This window comes from Sminthopsis crassicaudata, chromosome X (assembly GCF_048593235.1).
Source record: "Sminthopsis crassicaudata isolate SCR6 chromosome X, ASM4859323v1, whole genome shotgun sequence".
Classification (NCBI taxonomy): Eukaryota; Metazoa; Chordata; class Mammalia; order Dasyuromorphia; family Dasyuridae; genus Sminthopsis; species Sminthopsis crassicaudata.
In genome coordinates, this window is record NC_133623.1 from 75229922 (window position 1) to 75251639 (window position 21718).

General features: G+C 32.9%; 1 long non-coding RNA gene across 2 annotated transcripts in view; it reads left to right on the forward strand.

Annotated features, from left to right (window-relative positions):
* The window catches only part of LOC141548852 (uncharacterized), a 44387-nt gene extending 35704 nt beyond the window's left edge, over positions 1–8683 (forward strand). For both annotated transcript variants that reach the window (XR_012484128.1, XR_012484127.1), the window contains exon 4: positions 2385–8683. This is a non-coding gene — a long non-coding RNA (uncharacterized LOC141548852). The remainder of the gene's footprint in view (positions 1–2384) is intronic.
* Positions 8684–21718: the final 13035 nt, after the last annotated feature.

Here is a 21718-nt window from a genome sequence, read left to right on the forward strand (position 1 = left end):
TGAATAGAAGTGAAAAGGTTAAAGAAAAAAAAAGAACCATAGAGTAAATGTCCAAAGAGGTTGTGGCCTGAGAAAGTAGATCTCTAAGTCTGGAAATGTCTTTACACCCTAGCATGTCTGGTCTTCAAGATTATTTTCAAAGAAGAATAGTAGAGATCTCAGAGAATATTTTATATCAGTAGTGCTTTGAATGTGGGCTTCATTTGTTTGAAAACAACAAAAGAAAATAAGAAAGAACAACTTGTAATGCTTTGTCATTTAAGACAGGTATTGTTATTCCTCCTTAATGATAATGATTTTGGAGTATTTTTTGAAAAAATGTAAGCGCTAATTTTGAATTAAAAGGAATTGGATGTGGCCTGTGATTTTAATAAAGAAGGGAAAGTATACTGAAATCAGTAAAATAAAAAAAAGTTAAAGAAAAGGATCTTTGTATATTTGAGGAAAGGGTGACCTGAGAAACTAGAATGGCAGTTTTGGAAATGTCCTTAGGACCTAGCATGTCTGGCTTTCAAGATGATATTAAAAAATAATATTTAAGGTTATGGAAGCATAGAATCTAGACTTTCCTGACAAGGATAAAAATCACAATCTAAATGTCAGAACTTGGAATGGATAGAGAAGTCAGAATGCCAGACAGGGGAGTAACTTAGAACTGAGAATGAGGAAAATACTAAATCCAGATTTCTCTAGTAGAGGAATCTTTAGAATATATATCAGTTCTATAATTACAGTTAACAGGGACTTTAGAAGTGAGATTGTGGTATAGATTCAGAGGTCAAAAGCTTTGGGATTTTAGCACATAAAATGTCAGGCCTGGAAATAGCAATGGAAAAAAGAATGACAGAGATAGGTGAGTCCTTAGAGGCAGGGCTATTAGAGCAAAGTGAACTTTAGAATAAAAAAAAGTTAGAACTTGGGAGTATCCTAAAAACTACTAGGAGAGTTCTGGGAATGTAAGTCATCAGCCCTGGAAGGGGGTCTTATAATGGAAAATGTTATAATTGATAAGAATTTGCTTTCATATATATTTTTTAGTGGAAAAAAGTATTGCACAGTTCTAGTTAAACTATAAAACAAGAAGGTAGATTATTTGGATTTGATATGAGTCATTAATTCTAAATTAATTTAAATTACACAGTGGAAAATTTTTAAAAAATCCGAAAGAACAATTTCGACAAGAAAACCTGAACAATAAAGCCAAAAGGCTTTATTTTCTGAATATTTTTACATATAAAACTTTATGTGTATATATATGTATAACTTTATATATGTATATATCAATAACTTTATATATATATAAGAAGGTAGATTTTTTAATATAAACTAATTCACTCATTCCAATGATTTGTGTACATCAGTAATACACATAAATAATGCAAATAACAAAACAAATAAAAAAGATTTCATATCTTCAACCGTATTGCCAAAAGGGTTTACTGAAATTACTATATATTTTTTGGCTAGCTGAAAGAACTCCCCCAAACTGCAAAACCTGTTCTTCAATGTAGTTCATTCTTTTGTAAAAAATTTTCTTGTTATTAGTATAAATGAAATTGAATATTGAGTAATTTTGAGCAAAACAATAAGGTGTTAAGTGTAGAGAGCTTATAAGAGAGAAGATTTATATTTCAAAATCAGCATATTAGTACAACTCATGTGCCTTGTAATAATAATACAATTATAAAAATAAATATAATATATTTATACATTATATGGCTTTATAATGTCATGTTTTGGGATGCTCCTTAGAGCATTAAAGGTCTGCGGATCCAGGTACCATTCCTATTTAAGTGTTGAAAGTACCTGAGAACTTAGACACAGAATGTCCTAGCTAAAAGTTGTTGTATCTCTGAATGAACCAATTTGTAGTGTTAAAATGAACTCAGAATATTTGCTCAAGGAAGCCACTTATAACCAAGATTGTGTGGGCCTGATGGAAAATTGGAATCCAGAATCCTGAGTGGGATTCATCTGTACAATGTATAATACCAGTCTTGGAAGGGACGAGATCAGAGATAGTGAAATATGTTTAGAGGCCATGAATGTAAATTGTTAGAAATAGGAAGATTTTAACACATCACATGGTTTAGTTGTGGTGAAAAAACACAAAAGAGAGTTCAAGAATAAGGCATATCAAAACAGAAATGTCTTGAGAACTTCAACAGTAATATCTTGGAATGTCCTGAACATCACCATATTTGATTGCTAAGAGTTCTCTGAAAATGTAATGTTGAATATGCCTTTAAATGTAATATTTCATAAATTGCAAGGATGCATTCTCATTCTTAGTTGACCCAAATATAGACCTGTTGTAGATCATTTAAAAAACGAGGTTAGATTTTTCTTATGAGTTCAATCATATATTTCAATTTACCTTTTAGTATGGATGGAACCAAGATGGCGGATTAGGGGCAGCAACCCAACTGTCTCTCAACATTCCCCTCCAATCAACTTTAAAGTATCGCCTCAAATCAAATTTTGGAGCAGCAGAGCCAACAAAAGTTCGGAGTAAGACATTTTTCAGGACTAAGAAAACTTAAATGGTCAGCAGAAATTTGTGACTCTGGGGTGAAGGTTTGTTTGAAGTCTCACCTCCTCACAGGTGGTGATAGTAACAGTGTCCACAGGAATAGCTTCAGGGGTCTTAGCCCAAAGACCACAAGGGTTTGAACAATTGGTCAGACAGAGATTACAGAGGACTTATTACAGGTTACAGCTGGAGCTAACTGGTAACTCTATTATTTAGTCTGTTCTGGGCTTGGTAGTTGGTTACAAGGGATCAAAAATCTTAGTCACAGTTTCAAAGCAAACAGGAGTGTTAACTCTTGTGTCTGCAGGGGCCCACGGTGCTTCGTGGACAAAGATCAGACCAGGAGAACAAGTGAGCTCAATTCTCCCAGGATCACATCATCTTGCAAATATCAAAAAATTGCAGTTCCTCAGAACTAGGTCTAAAAACGGTAGTGTGAAAATAGCTTGAATCTTGGCAAAGTACTTCTCCACTGTGGAGGAAAATTCAAAAACAAGAGATAGAATAGGGGAATGAGCAAACAGAAAAAGAGCTTCACCATAAGAAGTTCTTACGTTGGAAGGGAAGACCACGACAGAAAGGGAGACGAAGACTACAATATGAAATCTGCTTCAAAAAAAGGGTCAAAGAAAAATGCTAACTGGTCCCATCCTGACCAAGATTTTATGGATGAGTTGAAAAAGGAGGTAAGAGTAGTAGAGGAAAAATTGGGGAAAGAAATGAGAGTGATGCAAGAAAATTATGAAAAGAAAGTTAGCAGTTTGGTAAGAGAGGCACAAAAAAATACTGAAGAAAATAGCACCTTAAAAAACAAATTAGGTCAGATGGTAAAAGAGGCACAAAAATCCACAGAAGAGAAGAACTCCCTAAAAATCAAAATTGGCATAATGGAAAAGGATGTACGAAAATTCACTGATGAAAAGAATTTCTTAAAAAGCAGAATTGGCCAAATGGAAAAGGAGGTACAACATCTCACTGAAGAAAATAGGTCCCTAAAAATTAGAATGGTGCAAGTGGAAGCTAATGACTCCATGAGGCATCAAGAAACAATGAAACAAAGACAAAAGAGTGAAAAAATAGAACAAAATGTGAAATATCTCATCAGAAAAACAACTGACCTGGAAAATAGATCAAGGAGAGAAAATTTAAGAATTATTGGACTACCTGAGAGCCATGATCAAAGAAAGAGCCTAGAAGTCATGTTGCAAGAAATTATCAGAGAAAACTGCCCTGGTGTCTTAGATCCAGATGGTAAAATAGAAATTGAAAGAATCCATCGATCACCTCCTGAAAAAGATCCCAAAATCAAAACTCCCAGGGATATTATAGCCAAATTGCAAAATGCCCAGCTCAAAGAGAGAATACTTCTAGCAGCCAGAAAGAAGCAGTTCAAATATCGTGGAGTCACAGTCAGGATCACCCAAGACTTAGTATCTTCCACATTAAAGGAGCGTAGGGCTTGGAATTTAATATTCCGGAAGGCAAAGGATCTGGGATTCCAACCAAGAATAACATACCCGGCAGTACTGAGTGTAATCATTCAAGGGAAAAAATGGTCGTTTAATGAAATAGAAGACTTCCAAGCATTCCTGATGAAAAGACCAGATCTGAATAGAAAATTTGACATTCAAAGAGAAGACCCAAGGAGGTACAAAAGAGTATACATCAAAAAGTAATCATAAGGGACTCAATCCAGTAAACTGCTAACATTCCTATATGTAACTTTTAAGAATTTTCATCATTATTAAAACAGTTGTTTTTTTTTTTTTTTTTTAAGTTTACATAGACAGAGGGCATGAGTCAATTATGTTAGAATGATCTCCAAAAAAATAAAGAAGCAAGAAAAAGGTAGGAAGGGAGAGATTTAATGGGGGAAATTTTTCTTAAGAGTTTCACAAGGAAAAACTTTTACAAAGGACAGGAAAATGAGGGGAGGGCAGGCAGTGTCTGAACCTCACTTCAGAATTTCTTCAAACAAGAAAGAAGAATATATACACACATAGTTGTATATAGAAATGTAATTTACTTAATAGGGGAATAGGAAGGGAAGGGGATATTAGAAAGGAGGGATGATAAAAAGGAGGACAAATTAAGGAAGACACTGTTTAGCAACAAAAAAAAATATTGAGGAGGAACAGGATAAAATAAGGGAGAAGAAACAGAAGAAAATAGAATGGAGAAAAAAACACAATTAGTAATCATAACCAAATATGAATGAGATGAGGTTACCAGGAAAATGGAAGCAAATAGCAGAATTGATTAGAAACCAGAATCCAATAATGTATTATTTCAAGAGACATTTAAAACACACACAATACAGAGTATTAAAATAAAAGGAGAAGCAGAATCTGTTATGCTTCAGCTGAAGTAAAAAAGCAGGGCTAGCAATCATGATCTCAGACAAAGCAGAAACAAAAACAGACCTCATTAAAGACTCAGTTCATAGAACTGAGTCGAGTTTGTAAAAATAAGAGTCATTCCACAATCGGTAAATGGTCAAAGTATATGAACGGGCAGTTTTCAGAAGAAGAAATCAAAGCTATCTATAGTCTTATGAAAAAAATTCCCTAAATCCCTATGGACTAGAAAATTGCAAAATAACACAACTGAACTACCACCTCATACCTATTAGAACTGACAAATGCTGAAGGGGGTGAGGAAAAAATAAATATATTAATAAAATATTGGTGGAGTAGCGAAGCATTCTCAAGAACAACTGGGAACGAGGTTCAAAGGACTAAAAAATTGTTCATACTCTTTGATCCAACAAAACCACTACTAGGTCTGCATCCCAAAGAGATAAAAAGAAGTGAAAAAGGAATTACATTACAAAATTATTTATAGCAACTCTTTTTTTTTGTGATGGCAAAGTACTGGAAATCAAGGAGATACACATCAGTTAAAGAATGGCTGAACAGAATTGTGGCATATAATTAATTGTGTTGTATTACTATTTTGCTATAAGAAATAACAAAAGGACTGGTTTCAGAAAAAAAAAGAAAACATGACAAAAACTATTTGAACTGATATTAAATGAAGTAAAATGAGGAGATCATTGTAACATAATACCATCAATGTTGTAATGGTGATCAACTGTGAAAGATTTTGTCTACTGTGATCAATACAACAATCAAGGCAATTCTAAAGGACTCATGATGAAAAAATGCTATCCATGTCCACAGAGAGAATTGATGAATTCTTGAGTACAAATTGAAGTATAATTTTGTCATTTCCCTTATTTTTCTTGCTTTTTAATGTAAATATGGCTAATATGGAAATATGTTTAGTGTGGTTTCACATGTATAATTGATACTGTTTTTGCTTGTGTCATTGGTGGGTGTGGGAGGGTCTGGGAGGGAGGGAGATAATTTGGAACTAAAAATTAAACAAAGAAAAGAATATTAAAAATAAATAGTAAATTAAAATGTTAATTTTCTTTTTAGTATGCATTGGTGATTAAAAAAAATCTCACATCCTTAACCACATAGCCTTAAGGGTATAGTGAAAATAGTATTTTATTTTTTGGCTACTGGAAAAAATGCCAAAAAGCCCCAAAATCTGTACATGAAAGCCAATGCAATTCTATGCATTTACATCATTAATGAAGATAGCTATTGGTAGTAGTATTAGTGATGATGAATATTGAGTATTTTTGGTCATTAAAACTTGTTATGTGATAAGAAATTATAAGTGGAGATGTCTCATGTTTGGAAATCAATATATAGATGAGATTCAAGTGTGTAGTTAAAATATAAAATAAACTTTAGTAAAAAAATTATAGATCTTAGATGTGTGTTCCTTTAGATAACAGAATGCCATATGTGTGAAGACCCTTAGAACACTGAGGTTTCCAGGTATTGTTGAAGGAGGCAAGCTGGTGGTTGGCAGTAGGGCTGCTTTGAAACTTTGAAATGACCATTTTCAGCTCCATAGGTAAAGGATTATAGTGACAGTACTGTTTGTTTTTTGACAAGCAGTAATATGTTCCTAGACTAAAAACACCATAAAAAATAATTCCCTTGAGGTTTCTATTTGGTCAAGATTGCTATTGATATCACTATTAATTAAAGTAAATGCAGGGGGTGGGCAGAGTCAATGTGGCTGAGTAAAGGCAGGGACTCTCCTCATCTCTCATAAGTATCCTCTAAACAATTTTAAAATAATGCCTCAAATCAATTCTGGAGCAGCTGGGCTAACAAAAGGACTGGGGAGGACAACCAATTTTCTAGCCAGTGTGAACTTAGATCATCTGCAAAAGTTAATCTCACTGGAATGAGAGTACAGTCCAGTCCAGGGCAGGCCATGCCAAGGCAAGCCAGCACAGGCCTTGGGATGACTGCACAAATTCATGCTGAAGCTCTCTGCCTAAACGGTAAGGGGATTTGTTTGACAACTAGTCAGAAAGGGATTATAGGCAACTATTTGTTGGCACTGGAGGTCAGGACTCTGTTGCCTTGTCCATAAATGGTTCTGTGTTGCAGTCACAGGGCAAAGAAGAGCATTAGCACATGAGCAATTGGCTTCAGGGGTGGGGATCCTGGTCCAAAGTTCCAAAGAGTCCAGAAGACTGCTTTTGGTTCCTCACAGGCCAGGAGAGCAGTGACTGCACATTTCCTTAATCATCTTGGAAGAGTTGAAACTTAAAGACTCCCAGAGCTAGTTCTGAAAATAGCAGTAGAAAAACCTGAAGTTTGGGGCACTTTACCCCAAGAGCAAAGCCCAACTTTAACATAAGTAAAAAAATGACTTAGATGAGTATACATACAACAACAAAAAGAAACTCATAATAGTGGCAGGTAAGAGTTATTCTCAGTGGAGGGGAACATGAGGGTAGGTAGCAGAAAATTTTTGAATTTTACTCTGATTAGATTTGGCTCAAAGAGGGAGTAAAATACATCTTCAGTCGGATATAGAAATTTATATTATCCTATAGTGAAGTAGCATGGGCAGGGAGAAAAGAAGGAAGGGAGGTACTGATAGGGCAGATTAGGGGAGGTAGTGGTCAGAAATAAAACACTTTAGCTGAGGGACAGGGTAATTGGATGGAAGAAAAAACATGCTCATAATCATTGTGGAAACATTTTTACTGCAAATTTTTCTGATAAAGGCCTTATTTCTAAAATATAGGCAACTGAATCAAATTTGTAAGAGTACAAGTCATTGCTCAATTGATAAATGGTCAAAGGATATGAACAGGTAGTTTTTAGGTCAAAAAATTCTCTAAAATCTTTATTGAGAGAAAAAGAAGTAAAAACAAATATGAGATACCACCTCACATATATTAGTTTGACTAATGTCACATAAAAGTAAATGACAAATGTTGAAGGGAATGTGGGAAACTGGAATACTAATGCACCATTGGTAGATTTGTAACCTGTCCCAAACAATTTAATGAAAATTTTTGAACTATGCCCAAAGGGCTATAAGAGACTGAATGTCCTTTGACTTATCAATACCTCTACTAAGTGTATATTTCAAAAAGATCAAAAAAAGGAAAGAGACTAATATGTACAAAAATATTTAGGGCAGCCATGAATTCAGTGGCAAAGAATTGGAAATTAAGGAGATGCCCATCAATTGGGGAATGACTGAACAATGTGTGGTGTATGATTGTGATGGAATACTGTTGTTCTAAAAAATGACAAGGAGGACTTTTTCAGAAAAAAAATAAACTTTCATGAACTTATTGATGCAAAATGAAGTGAACCAAGAGAACATTGTACACAGTAATAGCACTATTGTACAGTGATGACTTGTGAATGACTTACCTGCTCTTGGCAATGCAGTGATCCAAGATAATTCCAAAGGACTTTTGTTGGAAAATGCTATCCACCTCCAGAGAAAGGAACTGATGGAGTATGACTGCATATCAAGGAATACTTTAAAATGTTTCTTTGTTTTTCTTGGTTTGTTTATTGTTGTTATTGTTGTTGTTGTTTTGGTCTGTGTTCTGTTTCACAAAATGACTAATGTGGAAATATGTTTCTCATTATGGTACAAGTATAACCTATATAAAATAGCTTGGCTTCTCAGTGAAGGGGGAGGGGAGGAAAAATGGAGAAAATTTGGAAATCAAAATTTTAAAAAACTTGTTAAAATTGTTCTTACATGTAACTGGAAAATAAATAAAATACTTAAAAAAAAAAGAAAGTGAACTAGAGTATAATTGAATGAAAACATCAAGGGGTAATATCAAAAGTAATAGAAGACATGAGTAAAATTTTGAAATTTGCATGTAGGTAAGATCAATGTACACTAATAATTATCTAATAAAAATAAAAATGCTTATATGTCATAGAAGGGTATAAGCTTATAATTCATCTACTGGAGAAGGGTACTTTGAGTACAAAGTCACACAAGTGGCAAAGATTTATTACTATGTACATACTGAGTGGGTGCAAACATTGACCATTTAAAAATAATTTAAAAAATAAAAATGAAGATTTTTTTTTAAGGAAACCATTGATTGATTTCCTAATTCAATCATCCTATGATTTTCTTGGTTATCAGTGATGTACAAGAAAAACAAATTAAAAACCCCAATCCTTCTATTGGCAAGTATAATACAAAAAAATTGGTGACATTATTGTTAATATTTCCATTTGGAAATCTCTCTTCTTAAAACCACACACAAGCACACCAAAAACAAAGCAGTTTAATACATTTCTTTACTGTTTATATTACTATTAAAAATAAATAGAATATTTTTTTATCAGTTGATGTATAAGAAAAACTGACAAACACTCCTCTCCCCAAACCTCCTATCTTCAACCATGCTGCCAAAATGATTTGGTGAGATTGCTGAAAATTTTTTGTTACCTAAATAAACCCCTCAAAACCACAACACCTACACTCTAAAACAAATGCAATTCCATGTATTTATTTCTTTAATAAAGATTTCTATTTCTATTACTATTAACAAAAATGAATATTTAAATATTTTTCACAAAAAATCTAGGAGTTCAGTAAAGAGAACTTATTAGAACTTATGAGAAGAAAGCAAAACTTTTAGAACATAAAATATTGATCCTTTGAATGGGCTGCAAAATACCCCAGATGATATCTGGAAACTCAGACTATGAATCAGAATCTGCTCTGGTAGAGGTCTTACAATGAAAACTATCATAAATCACAAAGATTTCTTTTCACATATATTCTAAGTGAGCCAAACATGTCAAGTTCTAGGGATTTTAAAGAACAATGAGGGCGATTTTATTTAGCATTTCAATCATTTCCAGCAATTTAATTGATATTCTGCCATAGGAATATTTTGAAACAAGGCATATATTCACAATACAACTAAAAAAAGTCTAGTGAAAGTACTGTTTATTTTTTGGCAAGCCAAAAAAACCCTTCCCAAACTGAAAACAATTGAAGGACCTCTTATAGAGATCCTCCTTTGGTCAAGAGTGCTATTAATGTTACTATTAAGGTAAAAGAAGGCAGAGTATGTTTGAGCAACAAAATGAAGGTGTAGCATTCTAAGGACTTAGAAGAGACAGGGATAAGTTTTGAAAATTTGTATGTAGGCAAGATGTATGTGCATTTTAATTATTATTCACTTAAAAATAAAAATCATTTATAGACAATAGGAAAGGTTGGCCTTGGATTCTAAATTATCAGCTCTTGGTAGTCCTTTGGAAAATTGAATACTAGGGCTGTTTCTGAGACCTTTCAAGGACAAATATTGAAGGGGTCCTGGACCTTTAAATAACTGGTTCTCAATTAAAAGATAATTCCTGCCTTTAAACATCCAGATTTTGAGTGAAAAGCTTGGAATGAGGATTAGATGGGGTTGGCTCATAAAACATAAAATGTATGACCTTGAAGGAATTTTGGAATTCAGAATCATGAACTTAATAAAGCTGTAGAAAGTAAAAGATCAGAATTGTGATGGTCCAGAGAAGAAAAGAATCAAGAGATATACAGTGTATATGGGAATAGACATTTTTTTTGGAAACAGGAGGATCTGAACACAGTGTAAGGCCTTGGAATTGCCCTGGAGATGAAAATTTGAGAGTTAGCAGCACTCATTAAATGAAATATATCAGAACAAGGGAGCTCAATGCAGAAAAAGTCAAATCTTGCAGCATATTTCAAACTTCTATATACTATAATTGGAAGGGTTCAGAAAACAGAAATCATCTGTTGGGGAAGTGAAAGATCTCACAAATAGCAAGAATTTATTTTCATGTATGCATCTAAATATTGGCAATTTTAAAAGAATTTTTAAAATGTAGTTTTTTTTTCCCTAAGGAAATGATTTACTCCCATATAATCTTCATTGAGTACCAGTGATGAATAAGAAAAACACACAGCTCCCCTCCCAGAAAAAAAACACACAAAAACTTTTATCTTCAACCATACTACCAAAAGGGTTTGGTGAGATTACTGTCAATTCTTTGGTTAGATTTAAAAAAAAATCCCTGAAACCCACAACACCTGCACAACAAAACAAATTCATTTTTCCATGTATTTCATTGTTTTGTAAAGAAGAATATTCAGTAATATTGGGCAAAAAGACAAAATATTCTGCATAGAAAGTTCATTAGGGAAACAATTTCTATTTTCAAATGATCATATTAGTAGGACACATGTACATTGTAATAAAAATAAGATTAATAAAATAATAACAATTTGAACAATTTAACATTATATGACTTTAGAACCATAAATGTTGGATCCTAAAGATCCAGCCTTTTAAATACTATTCATTTGAGAATGTTGAAAGTAAATGAGAGTAAAGATAGAAAATGTCAGAACCAGCAGTCAAGTCCTGCCTCTGAATGTACCAATTTGGATGGGAAAGTGCAGTCAGAATATGTGATCATGTAGGTCACTGAACCCAAGGTTGTGTGGACTTCATAGAAATTTTAAATCCAGAAGCTGGAACTTGATTTGGCTGAAGAACCAATAATGTTGAGAAGGACTAGAAGAGGGAGAGTAAACAATGTTCAGAGACTGAGAATGGAAATTCTCAGAAACAGAAGGATTTGGGAACATAAGAAATCTTGGAATGTCCTGAAAATCACCGTGTTTGATTGTCAGGCTATCTCCAAGAACATAAATGATTGGTAGGCCTTAGAATGGAAAATGTCATAAATAGCAAGGATATATTATCAGATATATTCTTAGTTGACTCAAATATTGACCTTCTGTAGGTCATTAAAAAAGAAAAAGGTAGACTGTTCTTATGAAATCAATCATAAATTCGAATTCAATTTTTATGATATATTGGAGATGAAAAAAGAAAAAAAAATCTGACATACTTAGCCACAGAAATGTAAGGAGATGATGAGAATAACAAATTTTATGGCCATCCAAAACAACACTGCAATCCCCAAATATCTGTACAGAAAAAAAATGCAATGCTCTTTAATTGCTTCATTTATAAAATTATCGATAGTAGTGTTTATGTGAATGGATACTCAATAATTTGTGGCCCTACAACATGGTGTTATATGTAAAGAGAAAAGACGGCTGTTTGGAAATCAGTATAAGGTATGTAATTCAAGTTTGTTGTCAAAATAAAACAATAAAAGAAATGTAAGCAAAACCAAAACAAACAAACAAACAAAAAAAAACCACAAAAGCACAGATCTTAGGAAAGTTCTCCTTTAGATATGAGAATCCAGGATTCTTGATACCATTAAAACTGTCAGGATGGTACTTCACTAGAACTTGAAAGACAAAATTTCCCAGTATGAAAGTAAGTTCCACTTCTGAGTAGAATAATTAGGAATGGATTGTAAAGCCAGAATTCTGGAACAGTTCTTTGACTTCAAATCTAGAATATCTGAGTTTGACAGAAATACACAGTCTAGTATCATGAGCTGGATGAGGCTGAAGAAACTGAAATACCAGTTCAAAGATGAACTAGAAAAGTGAGTAGGAAATGTTCAGAGGCTGATGAGGAAAATTGTCTGAAGAAATGGATTTTAAAAGAGACCATGTCAGGTACGGGAGAAACCTTGGAGAAGAGAATGAGAGATTGAAGAGGACTTTAGAAAAAGGGATATCTAATTCAGGAGAGTACCCAAAACCTGCAATTCCATTGATAAAGCCTTCCATCTATAATATGATGTTTTTGATAATGAACATAGATAATGAACATATTTTTTGAAAAAAAATATAGGTGTCAATTTTCAAAACCTTATTAGACACAAAACTAATTCTTCCAGATCATGATATTTAAGCTAATAGGTACACTAAATAAAAATACATTAAAAACTTTGAATTTTTTTTTCTGAGGCAATTGGGGTCACACAGCTAGGAAGGATTAAGTGTCTGAGGCCAGATTTGAACTGAGGTTCTCCTGACTTCAGGGCTTGTGCTCTAGCCACTGCACTACCTAGCTGCCCCTAAAACCTTTTAAAAATCAACTTTATAGATCATATGAAGGCATTTCTTTGGGATCATAAATGTCATGCTTTGAATGTCCTTAGCACACTGAATTCCTGGAGTGTCAGTTCCCTCGGCAGGGCAGTTAAGAGTTGGCATGACCTCTTTGAAAACATCAATCAGAATCTGCTTTTGCAGGGGCCTTAGAATGGAAAATATCACAAAGGGCAAAGATTTATTTTCATACATATTTTAAGTGAGACAAAATATTGACAAATTCTAGGTAATTTCAAAAACCAGGGAGAGGGACATTTTTTTCTAGCATCTCAATTTTTTTTTCCAGCAATTTAACTGATATTCTGCCATAGAGATACTTTGAAACAAATCACCCATTCATAACTACAAGATAAAAGTTTGAAGAAAATACTATCTATTTTTTTATCAAGCCAAAAAATGTCCTCAAATTGAAAATAATTGGTTGTACAAATAGATATTATGACATGTCGGTCCTCTTTTAGTCAAGGATGCTATTGATATTATTGTTAAGAAAAATAAATGAGGAGTTTGAGCATTAACGTGAAACTATTCTATGCTAAGGACTTAGAAGAGATGTGAATAAATATGGAAAAAATTATATGTAGATAAGAGTGTTAATTACCCAATAAAAAGATAAAAAGCAAAATCCTAATAGATTTTAGCAGGATGTGGCCTAAGAATCTTGTTAACCCTTTAGAATACTGAATATTGGGGCTGCAGGGTCCTGGGAAATTATGATATAGAATTAACTATCAAGAAGACAAATCCTGATCCTGAATGTTCACGTTTTGAGTGTAATGCCCAGAGCAAGGTTAGGTGTGGGAGGAATTTGGAATTCAGGATCAACAGGATCAGGGTGAAAGGTTAGAATTGTGAGGATCTAGAGATGAAAGAAGGAATAGAGGGTCTGGAAATGAAAATTTTCAAAAACAAGAGGATTTGAGCCCATAATGTCAGACCTGGAGTTACCATGGAGATGAAAATGAGAGAACTAGAAGTGCTCCTAGCAACAACAACAACAAAATCATAGAGCAGAAAATTTCAGATCTTTACAATATATTTCAAACTCCTATATGCTATAAGTGGGAGTTTTCAGAGAACAGACATCATCTCCTGGGGAATGAGTCTTAGACTGGAAATCTCACAACTCACATGGATTTATTTTCATGTATCTATTGAGTGGGCTTGATGATTGACCACTTAAATTTATTTTTAAAAATAAGAGGAAGGTATATTTTTCTTAGGAGTTCACTAACTTATTCTAATATAATAACATTGAACAGCAATTATGTTTAAGAAAAAATAGCAAACAATTACAACAAAAAAGCAAAATCTAAAAACTGCTTATTTTCATCAAAACAATAAAAAAGAGTTGGTGAGATTATTGTTAATTTTTTGGCTAAAGTGTTTAGTATAGAGAGTTTATTAGGGAAAGACTTGTTTTGAAATCAATGTATTATGTCTTTTGTATATTGTAATAATATATGTATATTATAATAAAAATTAAAACAATAAAAAATACAAATCATAACCTGATACAAGTTTTCATGATGTGACTTTAGAACCAAAAATGTCACGTCTTGAATGTCCCTAGAACATTAAAAGTTTAGGATTTTAGGTACTTTTCATGTGGGGATATTAGAAGAAATTAAGAGTGGAAATACAGAATTTCTAAGCTAGGAGCTAAATTCTTCCTCTTTGAAGTTATCAAAGAGAAGTGGAAAGTGAAGTCAGAATATGTTATCATGGAGGTCACTGGAAGCAAGGCTGTGTTGGCTTCATGACAATTTTAAATCTAGAAAATGGAGCTTGATTTTATTGGAGAATCCATAATGTATTAATGTATATGTTATGAGAGACTAGAAGAGGGAGAATAAAACATGTGAAGGGAGTGAAAATAGGAATTCTCAGAAACAGGAAGATTTTAGGAAATAATAAATCTTTTTGTGTCCTGAAAATCACCATATTTGATTTCTAGGCAATTTCTGAGAACAGAAATCATTTACCATGAGTGAGCCTTAGAATAGAAAATGTCATAAATAGTAAAATTTTATTCTCATATATAAGTTGGCCTAGATACTGACATGTTGCAGGTAATCTATTTTTTAAAAAGACAAAGGTATATTTCTGTGATGTGAGCAAACATAAGTTCAATTAACATTTTTATATATGTTGATGATAGAAAATTTAAAATATCTAATATCCTTAACCATAGAGCTAAGCTAAAAAAAAAACAATCAATTTTATGCATGCATAAACAGCGTGACAAAACAAATGCAATTTCACAAAGATCCTTTTTTGATAAAGACTATCATTGACATGATTGCTATTGATAATGAATATAGATATTTTTTAACAAAAAGAAAACCTAGGCATTAATTCCCAAAGCCTTATGAGATAAAGAGCTAATATTTCTAAGCCATGATGTCTCTAAGGCATTGGTAACATGAAATAAAAATCCATCAAAAGACTTTTAAAAATCAACTTTATAGCTCTTATGATGGTGTTTCTTTGGAATCTCATGGCTTGGAATATTTTCAGCATATAGAAGCAGGTTTATCCCAGTAATACCACAAATTCCAAATATGTCCATGAAAGAAATGCAATTCTTTACAATTGCTTTATTGATAAAGATAGTTATTGATAGTTATATTTATGATAATCAATATAAAGTATTTGGGGTATTAATACAACATGGTATCAGGTAATCTGTTTGGAAATCAGTGCATTGTTAAAATAAAGAATAAAAGCAACTCAATAAAATAAACCCAACCAGATCTTAGAATGGTGCTCCTTTAGATACATGAGCTCCTCCTCTCTGTGAAGATCTTTAGAAAATTTAATATCTGGGCTTACCAGGTACCAGGAAAATAGCTGGCAGACTAGAGCTTAAAATAGAGAATTTCCCAGAATGGCATTAAGTTTCCCTTTTGAATGTAACAATAGATTGCAAAGCCATAATCTTTGTTCAAATCTCTGACTTGGAATTTAGAGTATTTTAAATTAATGGAATTACACACTCTAGAATCTTCAGCTGTTGAGGTTTTGAAAATTGTAATGTCATTTTGCGGAAAGACTAGAATAAAGAAACTGGAAAACATTCTTAGGCTGATAAGGAAAATTGTCTGAAGAAATGGGATTTTAGAAAGGATAAAGCTAGGTCTTGAAGGAACCATGGAAAAGATAAAAGGAGGAGAGATTGAGGAGAGCCTCTAGAAGAAGGGATACAGATATCCAGGTGAAAACACCAAAGGTCAGGACTTGAGTGTTCTCCAGTTTTCCATATGCCATAACTGTGAGGATGCTGAAAACTGAAAATGTCTTACATTTCAAAGATTTCTTTAAATATATTTTCAGTAGTCCAAAACATCTTCCAGTTCTATATAAATAAAAAAAACAAACCCAAGGCACATTTTGAATTTCTTGTTGACATCAATCATTTATTTTAATTTATTTCATGTTATATACCATTGTGAAAATTTTAAAAAGACCTATATTTCACCACAAAGCCAAAACTATTTTGTAACAGTACTGGTAATTTTTTTCTGGCTAAAAACTCCTCAGACAAGGTAATATACCAGCAGGATGAAACAAATGAAGTTCTGCAAAGATCCTTCTTTGATAAAGACTATCATTGACATGACTGCTATTGATAATGAATATAGATATTTTTCAACAAAAAGAAAACCTAAGTATTGATTCCCAAAGCCTCTAGAGAAAGAACTAAAATTTCCAGACCATGTTGTCACTAAGGCCAATGATGTACCATGGACTAAAAATCCATTAAAATACTTTTAAAAATCAACTTTATAGTTCTTATGATAATTTTTCTTTGGAACCACCAATCTCATAACTTAGAATGTTTTGGTTTTGTTTTTGTTTCTGTTTTTGTTTTTTTAGCATATGGAATGCCGGGGCTGTTGAGTTCCCTATAAGGATGATTTTTAAAAAAGCTTTTTAATTTTCAAAAGCTATGGATGGATACTTTTTCAACATTAACCACTGCAAAACCTTGAGTTCCAATTCCCCCCTTTTCCCACCCCTCCCCCAGATAGCAAGTAATCCAATATATGTTAAACATTGTAAAATATATGTTAAATCTAATATATATATATATGTATATATATATTCATATTTATACAATTATCTTATTACACAAAAAATCAAATAAAAAAGGAAAAAAAATTAGAAAAAATAATGCAAGCAAACAATAATAAAAAGAGTGAAAATTCTACATTGGGATCCACATTCAATTCCCATAGTCTTCTCTTTGAGTGTAGATGGCTCTCTTCATCACAAGATCACTGGAACTGGGGAATCATCTCATTGTTGAAGAGAGACATGTCCATCAGAATTGATCTTTTTATGGTCTTGTTGCTGTGTATAATGATCTCTTGATTCTGCTCATTTCACTTAGCATCAGTTGATGGAAGTGTCTAAAGGCCTCTCTGAAATAATACTACTTATCATTTTCTTATAGAACAATATTTGAGAGTGATTGTTAAAGGTGGCTAAGAATTAGTGTACTGCATTTCCTACCTGGGCACAAGTCCCACCTCTGAATGCCTCTTTTTGAAATGGTGATATGAAAGCAAAGAAAAACCATATAAAACAAAAAGATCAGGCCTTTGAACAGGCAACAAACTACCCTTTGTGATAGCTAAAAACTCTTGCAGAACATGAATAGGAATCTGCTCTAACAGAGGCCTTGAAATGGAAAATATTATAAGTGGAAAAGATTTATTTTTATTTATATTTTAACTGAGCCAAGATATTGGCCAGTTCTATGGATTTTTGTAAACAAGAAGGAGGGAGATTTTTTTCTAGCATTTCAATTTTTTCCTGCAATTTAATTGACATTCTACTATACGGATGCTTTGAAACACAGCTCGTATTCCCAATTACACAGCTAAAAGAGTCTAGTGGCAGTATTTTCTATTTTTGATAAGCAAAAAAAATGCCCCCAAAATGAAAGCACTTGGGAACCAAAACAAATGTAATTCTATACAGGTCCTCCCTTGATCAACACTAATATTAATATTTCTCTTCAGGAAAATGAAGGCATTGTTGTTTGGGCAACCAAATGAAGGTATAGCCTACTAAGGACTTAAAAGAAACATGGGTTTTTTTGGAAATTTGTGTATGCATGTGATGCATGCACATTTTAATAAATACACAATAAATGGTAAAAAGAAAAATCCTTATAAGTAGAATCATAGGTCATAGAATCCTAAATATCAAATCTGGTTAGCCCCTTGGAACACTGAATAGCTGGACCACTCCTGAGCTTTTTAAAGAAATATATTGGAAGGTTACTAGACCTCAGAACACAGAATCTTCTAGCTACGGGGTAAGTCTTACCTTTGAACGTGGGGATTTTAAGTGAAAAGCTGAGTTAAAATATTGGATGGGTTATGACACATGGAACAGAAAATGTATTCAGGATTATTCTTCAAGGTCAGGAGTAACACTGCTGAATCAAAAAGTAGGCATAGTTTGATAAATTTTTGAGCATAGTTCCATATTGTTCTCCAGAATGGTTGGATTTGTTCACAGTTCCACCTGCAATGTATCAATGACCCAGTTTTCCTACATCCCCTCCAACATTCGTCATTATCTTTTCATGCCATTTTAGCCAACCTGAGAGGTGTGTAGTGGTATCTCAGATACCACTTAATTTGCATTTCTCTAATCAATAATGATTTGGAGCACCTTTTCATATGGCAAGAAATAGTTTCAATTTCTTCATCCAAAAATTGTCTGTTCATATGTTTTGATCATTTATTGATTGGAGAATGGCTTGATTTTTTTTTTTTTATAAATTTGAGACAATTCTCTATATATTTTGGCAATGAGGCCTTTATCAGAACTTTTGAATGTAAAAATGTTTTCCCAACTTACTGCTTCCCTTCTAATCTTGTCTGCATTACTTTTATTTCTACAAAAAATGTTTAACTTACTATAATTGAAATTTTCTATTTTGTGATCAATAATGATCTCTAGTTCTTCTTTGGTCACAAATCCCTTCCTCCTCTGAGAGGTAAGCTATCCTATGTTCTTCTAATTTATTTATAATCACATTCTTTATGCCTAGATCATAAATCCATTTTGATCTTATCTTAGTGTTCGGTGTTAAGTATGGGTCAATGTCTAGTTTCTACCATACTAATTTCCAATTTTCCCAGCAGATTTTGTCAAATACCACACACACACTCATACACAGACTTTGTACTTTTACACACACACTTTGTACTCTTACACACACATGTTTTTTTTGTACTCCTACACACACACACACACACACACACACACACACACACACACACTCATATACACAGACACAATCACACATACTCATAAACTCACACTCACACACACACACATACTCACACTCTTACACTAGATTGGTATAGTCCTTGACTATTTGTCCTTTGAACCTAACCTATTCCACTGATCAACTAGTCTATTTCTTAGGCAATACCAAATGGTTTTGGTGACTGCTGCTTTATAATATAGTTTTAGATCAGGGACAGTTAGGCCACCTTCATTTGATTTTTTTTTTTCATTAGTTCCCTTGAAATTCTTGAACTTTGTTCTTCCAGATGAATTTTCTTGTTATTTTTCTAGGTCACTAAAGTAATTGCTTGGGAATCTGATTGGTATAGCACTAAATATATTCGCTCAACCTATCCAAGAGCAATTAGTATTTTTTCAGTTGTTTAAATCTGACTTTATTTGTGTAGAAAGTGTTTTGTACTTTTGCTCATATACTTCCTGATTTTCCCTTGGACTTATTTTGTATCCTGTAATTTTGCTAAAGTTGTGGATTTTTTCTAATAGTTTTTTAATAGAATATCTGGCATTCTCTAGGTATACCAACATATCATCTGCAAAGATTGATAATTTGGTTTCCTCATTACCTACTCTAATTCCTTTAAGCTCTTTTTTATCTCTTATTGTCAAAGCTAGCATTTCTAATACAATATTGAATAGGAATAGTGATAGTGGGCAACCTTGTTTCCCTCCTGATATTATTGGGAATGGTTCCAGTTTTTCCTCATTACATATGATGCTTATTGAAGGTTTTAAATAGATGCTACTGACTATTTATTTATTTATTTATTTTTATTTTTTTATTATATATTTTTTATAATATTATCCCTTATATTCATTTTTCCAAATTATCCCTCCCTCCCTCTAATCCCTCTCCCCGATGACAGGCAATCCCATACATTTTTCATGTGTTACAATATAACCTAGATACAATACATGTGTGTAAATACCATTTTCTTGTTGCACAATAAGCACTAGATTCCGAAGGTACATGTAACCTGGGCAGACAGATATTAGTGCTAACAATTTACATTCACTTCCCATTATTTCTTCTCGGGGTGTAGCTACCTCTGTCCATCATTAATCAACTGGAAGTGAGTTGGATCTTCTTTATGTTGAAGATTTCCACTTCCATCAGAATATATGTTCATACAAAGATATTAGCAAAAAGACTTCAGAAAATCATCCCCAGGATAATAAGAATCATTACTATTACTATTCAATATAGTACTAGAAATTCTAGCCTCGGCAATAAGAGCCAAGAAAGAGATTCAAGGAATTAGAGTAGGAAATGAGGAAATCAAACTATCACTCTTTGCAGATGACATGATGGTATACTTAGAGAACCCCAAAGACTCTGCTAAAAAGCAGGATACAAAATAAATCCACATAAATCCTCAGCATTTTTATACATTACCAACACAATCCAACAGCAAGAGATACAAAGAGAAATTCCATTCAAAATAACTGTCAATAGTATAAAATATTTGGGAATATATCTACCAAAGGAAAGTCAGGAATTATATGAGCAAAATTACGAAACACTTGCCACAAAGATTAAGTCAGATATAAATAATTGGAAAGACATTCAGTGCTCTTGGAAGGCCGAGTGAATATAATTAACATGACTATACTCCCTAAACTAATCTATTTATTTAGTGCTATACCAATCAGACTCCCAAGAAACTATTTTAATGACCTAGAAAAAATAACAACAAAATTCATATGGAAGAATAAAAGGTAGAGAATTGCAAGGGAACTAATGAAAAAAAAAGTCAGATGAAGGTGGTCTAGCTGTACCTGATCTAGAAACTATATTATAAAGCAACAGTCACCAAAACCATTTGGGATTGGCTAAGAAATAGACTAGTTGATCAGTGGAATAGGTTAGGTTCACAGGGCAAGATAGTGAATAAAAATAGCAATCTAGTGTTTGACAAACCCAAAGATCCCAACTTTGGGGATAAGAATTCATTATTTGACAAAAACTGCTGGGAAAACTGGAAATTAGTATGGTAGAAACTAGGCATGGACCCACATTTAACACCATATACTAAGATAAGATCAAAATGGGTCCAAGATTTAGGCATAAAGAACAAAATCATAAATAAATTGGAGGAACATGGGATGGTTTACCTCTCAGACTTGTGGAGGAAGAAGGAGTTTGTGTCCAAGGGAGAACTAGAGACCATTATTGATCAAAAAATAGAAAATTTTGATTACATCAAATTAAAAAGTTCATGCACAAATAAAACTAATGCAAACAAGATTAGAAGGGAAGTAACAAATTGGGAAAATATTTTTACAGTTAAAGGTTCTGATAAAGGCCTCATCTCCAAAATATACAAAGAATTGACTTTAATTTATAAGAAATCAAGCAATTTTCCAATTGATAAATGGTCAAAGAGATATGAACAGACACTTTTCAGATGATGAAATTAAAACTATTTCCACTCATATGAAAGCGTGTTCCAA